This window comes from Camelus dromedarius, chromosome 1, assembly GCF_036321535.1.
Source record: "Camelus dromedarius isolate mCamDro1 chromosome 1, mCamDro1.pat, whole genome shotgun sequence".
Lineage (NCBI taxonomy): Eukaryota > Metazoa > Chordata > Mammalia > Artiodactyla > Camelidae > Camelus > Camelus dromedarius.
Window position 1 is genome coordinate 56,399,926 of NC_087436.1, and position 12,840 is coordinate 56,412,765.

Below are 12,840 nucleotides of genomic sequence, written 5' to 3' on the forward strand. Positions count from 1 at the left end.
GAACATACAAGTGGCACATATATTTTCAAGTTAGTGTTTTCATTTCCTCAAATAAATACCCAGAAGTTTCATGGTAGCTGGATTTGCTGGATTTCACAGTAGTTCTATTTTCAGCCTTTTGAGGAAATTCCATGCTGTCTTCCATAGCGGCTGCACCAATTAACATTCCCACCAACAGTGCACAAGGGTTCCTTTTGCTCCATATCCTCACCAGCACTTGTTATCTCTTATCTTTTTGATAATAGCCATTCTAACAGGTGGGAGATATCTCATTGAGATTTTGATATATAATTTCCTATGATTAATGATGTTAAGCATCTTTTCATGTGCCTGTTTCTTTGGAAAAATGTCTATTCAGGTCCTCTGCCCACTTTTTCTAATGAGACTTTGTTTTTTTGCTACTGAGTTGTAAGAGCTCTTTATATATTCTGGATATTAACCCCTTATCAGATATATAGTTTATAAATATTTTCTCCCATTTAGCAGGTTGCCTTTTCATTTTGTTGATGGTTTCCTTTGCTGTGCAGAAACTTTTTAGTCTGATGTAGTACCACTTGCTTATTTTTAATTTTGTCTTTGCTTTTGGTGTCAAATCCAAAAAATCATCACCACGACCTATTCTAAAGAGATTACCACCTATGTTTTTTCCTAGGAGTTATATGGTTTCAGGTCTCACATTCAAATCTTTAATCCATTTTGAGTTAATTTTTATGTATGGTGTAAGATAATGGTCCAGTTTCATTCTAATGCATGGGGCTACCCAGTTTTCCCAACACTGTTTATTGAAGAGACTATATGTTCTTGGCTCCTTTATTGTAAATTAATTGACCATATAGGCATGAGTTTATTTCTGTGCTCCCTATTCTGTTCCACTGATCTATGTGTCTGTTAGTCTGCCAATACCATACTGTTTTGATGACTAGAGCTTCGTAAAATAGTTTGCGACCAGGGCACATGAAGCCTTGAGCTTGTTCTTCTTTCTCAAGATTGCTTTGGCTATTTGGGGTCTTTTGTGGTCCTATACAAATTTTAGTACAGTTTGTTTCACTTCTGTTAAAAAATGCCATTGGATTTTGATAAGAATTACACTGAACATGTAGACTATTTTGGGTAGTATGGACATTTTAATAATATTAATTCTTTCAGCTCATGAGCATGGTTGAGCTTTCCATTTGTTTGTGTCTTCTTCAATTTGTTTCATCAATGTCTTACAGATTTTAGTGTATAGGTCTTTTATCTCCTTGGTTAAATTTATTTCAAGGTATTCTATTCTTTTTGATGAAAATTTAAAATGGGGATTATTTTCTTAAATTCTTTTTCTAATAGTTCATTATTAGTGTACACACATGCAACAGACTTCTGTATACTGATTTTTGTATCCTGCAATTTTACTGAATTCATTTATTAGTTTCAACAGTTTTTGGTGGAGTTTTTAGGGTTTTCTATATATAATATAATGTCATCTGCCAAGAGTGGCAGTTTTACTTCTTCCTTTCCAGTTTAAAGGCCTTTTTTACCCCTTGACTAGCTGCTCTGATTAGCATTTCTAATACTATGTTGAATGAAATTGGCCAGAGTAAGCATCTTTGTCTTGGTTCTAATCTTAAAGGAAAAGCTTTCAGCTTTTAACTGTCGAGTATGTTGTTACTTGTGGGCTTGTAATATGTGGTCTTTATTATGTTAAAGGATGTCCCTTCTATACTTGTTTTGTTGAGAGGTTTTTTAAATCATAAATGGATGTTGAATTTTGTCAAATACTTTTTCTGCATTTACTGAGATGAACATAGATTTTTATCCTCCATCTTGTTAGTGTGGCAAATCACATTAATTGATTTGTGGATACTATACCACCTTGCATCCCTGGAATAAATCTCACTTATCATGGTGTATGATCTTTTTAATATATTGTTGACTTTGGTTTGCTAATATTTTGTCAAGGAGTTTTGAATCTATGTTCTTCAGGGATATTGTCCTGTTATTTTCTTTTTTCATGGTGTCCTTTTCTGGTTTTGGTATCAGGGTAACATTGGCCTCGTAAAATTTTGTAAGTGTTTCCTCCTCTATTTTTTGGAAGAGTTTGAGAATGATATTAATTTTTCTTTGAATGTTTGATAGAATTCACCAGTGAAGCCATCTGGAACTGGACTTTTGGGTTTTTTTTTTTTTTTTTTTTTTGGTTTATTGAGCGGTTTTAAATTATTGATTCAATCTCCTTAAGATCTTCCTAATAGCAAGAACACATTTGAGATAAAGGGCCAATGAGAAACTAGACTGTTGTATCTACTGTTATAATCATGAAAAGGATCATTTCCATATAAAGGCACTCCAAATTTATGCAAAATTCAGCCAGCCTCACACAGGCAAGCATAGGCATTTTGGATCAAAAACAAGACAGAACACATCAGCTAAGGCATAAAAAAGGCAATTACACGTATACACAAGAAATAATTATTTTATAAAAACACTAATTTAGCCAGATAACAATCATGCTGAAATAAGAGTTAGAAGGAAAGACAAAGATATATCTTTATGGTAATATGAAAATTCAGGTGGACAATGGAGTAGCGACAACAAAGATATGTCCCAAATATCAGATGTCTGATTAAGACAATTATCAAAATGTATTTTTTACATTTTACTATATTTTTATCATCCTCCATTTAAACAAGAGAAAGGCAGACTTCAAGAAAAATAAAGTTTGATTTAGTCAGCCCATTCAAATAATGTAAGAAATTTATTAATTAGATCCTCCGTTTACTTGATTTAAAGACGATCACTGAAAACAAATGGCAGATGAATAATTATTAAAGAAACATTACATATAATTTAGCACACTGTATTTTCCAAACAACAAGTTAAATTTAAAAAAAATTTCTTTCCACCAAGGAAAGCTAAATAGGAGAGCTAAATGGTTTCTACTTAATCAAGTTGAAAAGAATTTCAACAACATTGATTATTTCTTCTCAACAGCTTTCCTGGCAATTAAGGCTTTTTTAATATTTAGTGACAGAATTATAAATAAACCTGACAGAAAAATGTAAGAGGAAAAAAACTAAGGAAAGTTAGACTCCCCAGAAATTTCTTAGGAATAAATACTACACTGAATAAATCTCTCTTTAGGCGCTCAGTCCATTTTTCAGTTCCCTTCCTCCCTACCACTCTCCCCCACCTAGCAGTATCTGTCTCTGTGTCTCTCTAATATCAACCTTTAGCTTAATACAGTGAATCCGGACACTTCGGATTCTGCCTGGTTAGCTTAGCTTGTTACACTGTCATCAGCCCAGGTAGTTCACTACCCAAATTACCACGATAATACAAAGTAGGGTACATGGAAGCCAATCTAAAATTGTTTCTCATTTTTCAGAGGCTCACTAGATTTTTAGGGAGCAACTGAACCACAAGATCACCTCCAGACATATGGTTGTGTGTGTGTGTTCTTAGTGAATAAAAACTAAATTATATTCCTCACATCTCTCATATACAACAGATGTATAGATTTTCAAGCAAATTAATCAAACTTCATGAAGTAATTAATGACCCGCAATAGTGTGACTTCCATTCAATTACAAAGGTTAAACAGAGAATTATTTTTCTTGAATATCTTGAATATCTTTTATTGGATATATGTTACAGTTATATAAATGTTTTTAGCTATTTTGTATGTCTGCATATAGTTCTCTCTTTAGTGTAAGCGCATCTCTTCTTGTGTAAATTAGGAGGTAAGAGTTACAGAGTTTCTTTAAAGCACTCATTTGTAATCAGTGGACCATTACTAGCTGGCAACCTAGTACAGACATAATAGTTTTTTTTTTGTTGTTATAGATACTTAAGAAATCAATTCTTTATTTTTAAAATTTTTCTATATTATATTATAATGTACTCTTCCATATAATTTTTACAGAAAAAAATGAAACAAGATTTTTATAGAAAAATCAGAAAACCCAGAACAAAAGTGACATGTAAAGAAAAAAAGAATTTGCAATACTACAACTCTACAACAAATTTCAACTTCCAAATTCATCCACTGCATCCTAAAGTCTGCTCCAGCTAATTTTAGTTTTGATTCTTCTTCTCAGTAACATTCTTATCACTTCCACAATACCATAAATAAAACATTTGAGTTTGTGTTATAAAAGATTGTTTTACATGTCACAGTGAAGACAATATCGGAATCCACTGTCACATTAAAACACATAGAGAGTAATCTTTATGAACAGAGATAGTCCAAGGAAAATTAAGTCTCAAATATACAATGAACTTAGAAATGGATTTGAGTCTTCAAAATTCACTGAAAGATGACATGTAACTATTTAGTGCCACAGAATCTACTAGTAATCTATTTTTCTTTCTTCGTTTTCTTTTTCTTTTTCTTTTTTTTTTTTTAGCTTTCTAAATATCTCAAAAATTAACACAATTTTGAGTGTCTTCTCTGTTCTACCTCACCTTCACCAGAGGGCAGGCCAGAGCAAGAAGAGAAATTGAAGTTCCTTTCACCCAAGTTTGTACTTCAAGTGCCTTGGGTAGATAGATAAGTGAAAGAAAAATCTGAAAGTACTGAACTGTTTAGCAATGCTTTGGGAACAGTCCATTCTACTACTACCTATATTATTACAATAATAAATAATGTGAATCAATACTCATTTCCTTTCTCAACCAAAACTGGTTTAAACAGTACCTTGGTTAAAAACAAAAGCCTATAATACACAGGAATGAAACTTGAATCAGAGCTTAAAAGCAGTATTAATTTTCAAAATAACTTTTAGTAATCCTGAATGGTGGGTTTATAGATAACTAATCTTTATTTTTATCACTTAAGCCTTGAAACATTTAACTCAATTTAATGATTTAATTTACTATCTAATAAAGTGTATTCAAAAGCCCTGACCTAAATCCTCAATTTTCATTGCCTAATCCTCTTTCATAATACTAAGACATTTTCAAACAAATTTTCTATGTTGTTTGCAATAAGAACTTAAAAAAAATATATGAACAACATGAAGCCCAATCATTAATAAAAAGTTGGGATATATGCCTAAAACTCTTTTGAAAAATAAAAATACATAAACAATTCCAATTCAAAAGTATTGAAGCAAAATCACACATATAAAGTAGAAGACTTTCCATTATTAACTGTGACGTTATCTACTCTGGAATCTTTCTCCTTCAAGAGACTCTGAAGTCGGAGGAAAGAGGGACAAGGGAGGCTGTTGGTGGTGAGTTCCTGGGCTAGCAGGTTGAGGAGGGGGAAAATGTCAGGTGAGAAACCAGTATGAGGTTGGTCACCAAGCAGCGGACTCAGACTTGACCAGGATATAGGATGAAACAGACGAAACAGTTCAAACCCCAGCTCAGCTACCACCTTGCTCTGCGGCCTTATCCTTCCTCACAGAGGATGTGGAGAGCAGCAGCACACACTGGCATGCTAGGGGAATCAGATGAGACATTCCAAGTGAAGCACCTATCACGGTCCCTTGCACATGTGAATAGCAGTGAGTTGTTACTGTTTTCTGTGCTGCTGAAGCTTACTGTTCAATTGTTTAGTTTTCTTTCTTCAGGAGTTTCTCTTTTCCTCCCTCAATTGTTTTTTGTCCCTTTTCCCTAGTCCTTCATCTCCTGTGTGTTTCTATTTCTCTTCCTTCCCACGCTCTTTCTCTTATCCTGATTCTCTCGTCCTCTTCAATATCCCTTTTGTTTGCTTCACTTCAGTTCCATTGACCTTCCCTTTCTAGAGTCATCATGTGCACACAAAGGCTATAAAAAAATATTGAGCTTTTTGGTTTAAGAAACAGAATGATAGTTTGCTCAAGGTTGACTAATATCCTGTTAATAACTTTCTTTTTTTCCTGTGGTATATTCATTTATTTAGCAAATAATCACTAAATCCATTCCATCTGCATACCACAGTGGCCCAGAGCACTTAAAGTACCTTCAACAAAATAACGATCTTGCTGGTGAGACAAATCAACTGCATGTGGAACATGGTGAGGCAAATCAATTACATATGGAAAACCAAAAAACAGCCTATGAAACAATACAATAAATGTCATAACGCCACACAGAATTGTCAAATATAAGTAAGTCCCAGATAGGAGGCATGGGAGGGAAGATTACTAGGGGTAGCAGTAATCAACCCATAACTTTTATGGAAAACATAAGCACCAAAACTAGTTTTTCATTTCAGTGGTTCATTGTTGACACTACTGAATAGGTTAAGGAAAACACATTCGTTTTAAAATGTTAGAGATATGCTGGCTCTCTGTGGAAACTAGGGCTTTTACAATAAAATATTTTGCATGTTTCCATTTACTGGCAATCGTTTCTCTTCTTAACATACCCACGGGTTACCACATCACTCAGGCTCTGTATGATAATCACGTTTTCAACATTTTACATCGTAAAAATTCTGCCAAGAGACCCCAAAACATCTGGATAAAAAGTGAAAGCTTCAATCATTCAAGTGTTTTATTTTATGGGAAGCTAGATTATGATTTCCGCAAATCATGAAAAGGAAAAATATTACGTAAATGTGAACATACAACGTATAGATTTATATTTTGTCAATAACTAATACGGAGCTGTGAGCCTGAGTAAACAGTGTAATTGAATTATGACAGCAATTACAGTTCTTTAGACGTCACATTAACACTCCTTAAAGGTAAAAGAGCAGCTAGCCTCTCCCTCAGGTTCTAACAGGCTTTGAATTTGGAGAAATTCAAGCAAAATGTTCATGTAAATTTAAAAGTCTTTGAAAATACTCTAAAACACAACATGATTATAAGTATCTTAATAAAAGTATCAGTATAAGAAACAATAAACTTAAAAAGCAAGTAACTGTGATGTTTAAAGCTAATTTAACATCAAACTGAATCTACATCCATAAAATAGTATAATCACAGCTAACAGGATGATTAAAACATTTAAAATCTCTCTGTATTTTAAACTACTTAACGTGTCTGTTCAAATTCACATTGTTGGAAAAGAAACCGAACCACAGCCTCTTTGACAATAATGTCGAAGAATCAAGCAGGATTTGGCAGACTGCCAAGCCAGGAGCTATGGTTTTATTCAGTGACGTTTCTATCAGTGTTCTGCTTCACAGAGTTCTGAGGCTAATCAAAGGAGATGTTCAACTTGCCATCACACAAAGACTTAGTCTGCAGCTTTGCAAAGCACTTCTAAGACAGCTTGATGTGCAAAACTACTTTGAACAGACATATACGTAAAGAAGAGAAGAGACCATGAAACCAGACACATCAGAAACCACATCACCAGGTTCATGCTGTTCTTCTTCCCCAAAGAAAAAACTTGGAAAGCATTTAGGATCTCTCTGTTTCTAATCCTTTCTGCATCCTCTAATTAGATAATTGTTAAAGGATATCTTAGTTAAGGAGCATACTGACCTTAAACATAGAAATATATTGCTATTTCAAATGTTCAAATAGTTGAGGCACAAAATATACAGAATACAGATAGATATATTTAAAAACTTAAAAATGCAGTATTATCAACTACTGTCATCACCAATGAGTTTAAAGGCCTATCTCTGGTAAAACAAAATGGAATAATGATAACCAGCAATAAAATGAATTAAAACAATCTGAATATCAGAAAGCCACTATAGAGTTTTAGGAGAAAAACTGAAGAGACTGAAGAAACAACTGTCTGAAACCTGCAGTGCTCTCTACACGGTTTTGTTATGTGTATGTGTTATGCTTCCTAGTAAAGTTTTCCAAGATAGATACCAAAAATGACAAGAATTACTCAAATATACTCTTGTCCTAGTTTCTGTGACTGTATACTTTACCTTGCTAAAACAATTCATAGCCCTCCTGATGAAAAGAAAAAGATTCAGAAACTGTATTTTCAAAATATTCATTTGCTCTAATATTTAAATCATTGATTTATACTTTACAATATTTTCACATTTAAAAAAATACTGTACCAGCAAGAAAGCAACTTTGACTTTTATAACCCATGAGTTGAGATTTCCATGTCATAGACAGCAGAAGAACTCAAAATGCCAAAAACTACAAACAATCAAATTATACCACAAGGACTTAACACAGTCGCAACACTTGATTTTAACCATGACAGAGTTGGACAATGTGTAAGAGCCAACATCCCCCCGACTCCAACACACATAGAACACAGAAGTTAAATAATACATGCAAAACATTTAGTAGTTTTAAAGTAACCTAAACTGTACACTGCTGGGACAGCTAAACTAACCTGCATTTTCTTGCCATGTAATTTTGTGCAGAAAGTTTTTGAACCCCCTGAACTGTCCTATTCCACCCTCCATGCCAAGACAAAGTTCCATCACCCTTTTGGTGTGTGCCAGAACTGGCTTAACTAATCCTGCTTGTGTTTCTGGAAGGGCACGCAGCCTCTGCAAGACATAAAGCTTCTCCCACTACTCACTTTTGATTTCTGTATGCTCGACAGATCGTTGCCGGGTTCCCTGGGATGAGACATGAGGCGGCGGCACAGAACTGCTAGGGGTTTCCACTAGAAAGCCCAGCACCGTAGGCAGCACTAATCCTGCACCTGTGATGGGTTATTCAGCAGTTAAGAAATGCCGTCCAGACTGTGGTTGCCTAATACAGCTCAGCTGTTTTTCTCAGAGCTCCCTTTGATTACAAACTGGCAAGAGAGATTCTTCTGGTCAGACACTGAACTATGCTCAGGATACATGGCATATGACAGTGGAAAGGTAAAAGAGAAAGGAAACCTTAGAATCACAAAAATAAATGAAAAGAAAGAAAAGGGAAAAAAAGTCACTGACCACAGTATATTATGTAACATTTCTAGATGGTTCAAAGCTGCCTCTGATTAGATGCAAAGCAGAAAAATACACATTTAAATATCTAGAAATCTATTTTTTGATATTACTCTTTTGACATTTAGAATGGTACTTCAACATGCAATACTTTAGCTTATTTTAAAATAAACACAACTTCACAAGTTGATAGCTACATAAACATTTAAAAATCTTTGAAGAATTTTACCTATTCTAGGTATCAAATTCCTTTTATAATGTTGGGAAAATTGAGAATCAAATTATTACAATTAATTTTATCTTTTAAGTTCACCATGTCACTGGACTCAACTCATTAAAATTTTTGCTATAAAATTTATACTTGAGACATACCTATCCTATTCATCATGGACGATTTAAACTAGCACAAAATATTTATTTTAACCAGCACAAAATTGTTAGCAACTCCAGATTGATTTAAGAAATATTTATCATAGACAAAGCTGACTTCAAAACACTCTGGTTTCACAGAGAAGAAGAAATGGCCTCTCTGCTCACAAACCTTAAAATCTAATCGGGGAGAGTGAATAAACGTTACTTTTCGTGTTATTGTTCTTCTGTCATAAAAGGGCTGCTGACCATTCACTCACACCAAAACTTTCACTCTTTTTCCTTTTATACTTTATATAAACACAAAACCATCTGTCCCCCAGGCCAGTATCCATGCCATTTTAAATAATTTAAAACCTTACCCAAAAAACAGACACTCTTTCCCAATAGCAGATGGCTAAAAAAAAGATCATTTATATATACAAAAAGAGCTGAGGTGAAGAAAATACATCAATTTCAAAAAGTACACATAATTTGAAGATATATATCAAAGGAAATGTTTAACTTTTTATGCTATTTTTTTGTATTCATTGATTAGCTACTAATTACCAGTATATAAAAAAATGTTAGAAAAAGTCCATATGATATACATTAGGAGCAATAGGGTCCAAAGAAATTCCTATGTCCATAAAAACATCCTCTCTCATCAGACTCTGACAAGTTTCATAGCTTTCCTTTACACGTAGACATTAGCGTGAAAGATAAAAGGGCATTTAAAGCTCCAAGAAACATTCTGATATGAACGGGTGGAGGATCAAGATTTAGGAATCATGCCACAAAATGTTATATTAATGTCCCTTAATCTGCTCTACGCATCCAAAGTAAAATAAGATAGTTGAATTGGATCCTGGATACGTATGTGACTAGCAATATACAGACTCAGTATTTTAAGACAAAAGTTTTTTCTGAAATTATACATAAGTGGCCATGAAAATAGTGCTGAGATTCTGACCCACCATCTGCTTTGCTTCCATTTATTGGCATAAGATTGCCAAAAGCAGAAAAGTCTTGTTGACTTTCGGGCAGAAACACTGAGGAAAGATCTGAATTGAGACCATGTTATTACAATGATTGTGTCACCTGAAATCTGGGCACAGCACACCCTGGGGCATCCTGGCCTGATGCTGCTCAAGCTGTTGCTCTTTCAACAAACAAGTGGCTTCGGTTTTCAAAACATTCTTCAAAATAATCTTATTTTCAAATTTTTTAAATTGTATAAAGCCTAGTAGTCTCAGTGGCCTACGCTTTGAAGTCTTACTGATCTTATTTTTAAATGTTCCTTCTTTATATTTCTTTATCCAATTCCTATCTCCTCATTTATGCCAATAATTACCTGCACACACATTATATTCTAAGGTCAAAATGTTTCCTTCTTCCTTTTCAAAATAATTACCAGTATGATTATCTCACATAACACAACCAAAACTAGAACAAAAACCCTGAATCTAAGATGCTACATGAAAAATAACTACCTCTCATACACCCTTTCTTCAAATGGCTCTTAATTTTCAACCCTTCCTATATAAGGCAGCTGTATCTCTGTGTGTTAGGTTCTTTCTCTTTCAAATATTTGAATAAGTTGGGTACATGATTTTAAATGTCAGTATCAGAGTAACAAGGTAAGACATCTTTACTCACGTTCTATTTAAATGACCAAAATGCTTCCAAACAACAATAATATTAATATGGGAGCCAAGGACGGTGTCTATCTCAAATAGCCACTTCAGTTAGAAAGTTTTCCACTTGGACAAAAATAAAGTGAGATCAAACAAAATATTTTACCAAAATGTAAGAGTTGGTATTTCAGCTACTAAGAAACCATTCTCTATGTTCAACTACAAAATGTTCTATTCTCTACCTAAAAACCCACAGAATAATTCAGTATAGGAGGCAAGAATTCTCATTATTTAATGAATCAGGGGTTGGCCAAACTCGGCAGCTTTAACCATCACGGTCATCAGGCCTGCTGCTCCTCACCGGGAGTGAAGTCTCACGGAGGTTTTCTGTTTTGTTATGTTTCATCCTTAAGGAAAGAGCATGAGGACCTTTCAGAGTGAACAGGCCCCATTTCTGACAGAGGATTAGTTAACAGTTAAAGTTATCTATTTTCTTTCCATCTTTCTTGGCAGACAAAAATATCTGCTTTCATCATTAAAACCGCAGTAGCTATTTGGTACTAATATGAAATTTTCCTGGTGGCTCCCATTCTCCATCACCAAGTCAAACAGCCTGACCAGAAAAGTATTAAACTTGTGCTAATTATTAATTAGACAAACAATCTGGAATAAAACAAATCCTTTAAATAGCTACTTCCTAAAAGGTTTTCACCCCAGCCCTTAGAATACAGCACGTCAGAGCAGCTTTTGTGCATGCTGAAATCATGGTACAGGACATGTTTTCTCTTCCCATTTCATACCAGTGGGGGGGGGGGGGGGTAACCTTGTCCAATAGGCACCATCTCAAACAGTACCCCCACCCCCAAGTGTGGGGGCTCTTGCCTTTGTAGAGTTCAGTGTCTCCTCACTAGCAAGAAAGTATAAGCAGAGAGATCATTAGTTATGACATGTAGACGCTAGCAGATAATGCTGACTCACTTCAGGAACTACTAAACTATAAACAGTGTGCTGAAAGCCATTTATCTGCATTTTAGGATAAACAGCAGAAGCTACTCAATTAAACAGATTGCAAAGAATAAGCTGGTGATGCCAAACCAAGTGAAGCTTAATTTTGAAAAGAAAAACTGTGAACTTAATAAAAATCCATCTAGGGTCCCAGGGATGCTAAAATGTAAAATCATTAAACATTTTATTTAATAATATAATATGTAAAACATATTATAACATATACTTTAAAAGGCCAGTTGGTTCAGTTACCAAAGTTATTGCAGGGTAGTCTGAGTTCAAAGTAGATTCACTGGAACTTGATAGATATTTTCTCTTAAGTGACAGCATTTATGATAACACTGGTGCTGAGCAAACGTATATTGTCAAGGAAAGCTTTACTTGCCACTATCTAAAAGGTGAAGTTGAACTGGATCAATTTTCTTTACCAGCACGATTCCTATTCACAAACAATTTTTTAAAATTAATTAATTTATTTTGGTGGGGAGGCAATCAGGCATTTATTTATTTGTGACGGCGGTACTGGGGATTGAACCCATGACCTCATGCATGCTGAGCATGTGCTGTACCACTGAGCCATACCTAACCCCCATTCACAAACAATTTAACTGTTTTAAGAGAAAATTTCTAAATGACTATTCCCAAGAAAAAGAAACACAAGCTGAGTGCTCTTTTTCATGTATTTACGTTTATTATATAAATATATATACACACACACATATTCCAATCTCTCACATGTTAAAATGCTTCAAGAAAAATACTAATCTACCTTGCAACCTTGGAGGTTTCACCCCACAGCTGATTAGAGGGATATGAGATAAACAAGGCCCTTCCTGCAAGTACCACATGCAGGCAAACACACTACGTTTAGAACTTATTATTCCTACTTGTCAGAAAACAAATCTAAATCTGCTCTTTTTCACACTTCCAGATGTCAGGAGCTTTTCAAAACAATTTTGAGGTCAGAAAAGAGAACACACAGGTGTGTGTCACGTCAACTACTAAAAGCGCCTGAAGGTTGGCTTGGAACCCGACCCATCTACCGACACATTCTTGTGGGCATTACAAACA

General features: G+C 34.5%; 1 protein-coding gene across 6 annotated transcripts in view; it reads right to left on the minus strand.

The window, feature by feature from the left end:
* BMPR1B (bone morphogenetic protein receptor type 1B) overlaps positions 1 to 12,840 on the minus strand; it is a 348,243-nt gene that overhangs the window by 54,045 nt on the left and 281,358 nt on the right. The window contains exon 1 of one of the 6 annotated variants that reach the window (XM_010980600.3): positions 8,422 to 8,934. The exons of the other annotated variants lie outside the window; for them this stretch is intronic. The gene's annotated coding sequence lies outside the window, so the exon portion shown is untranslated. Of the gene's footprint in view, positions 1 to 8,421; positions 8,935 to 12,840 lie in introns of those variants that run through there. 6 annotated transcript variants of the gene reach the window in all.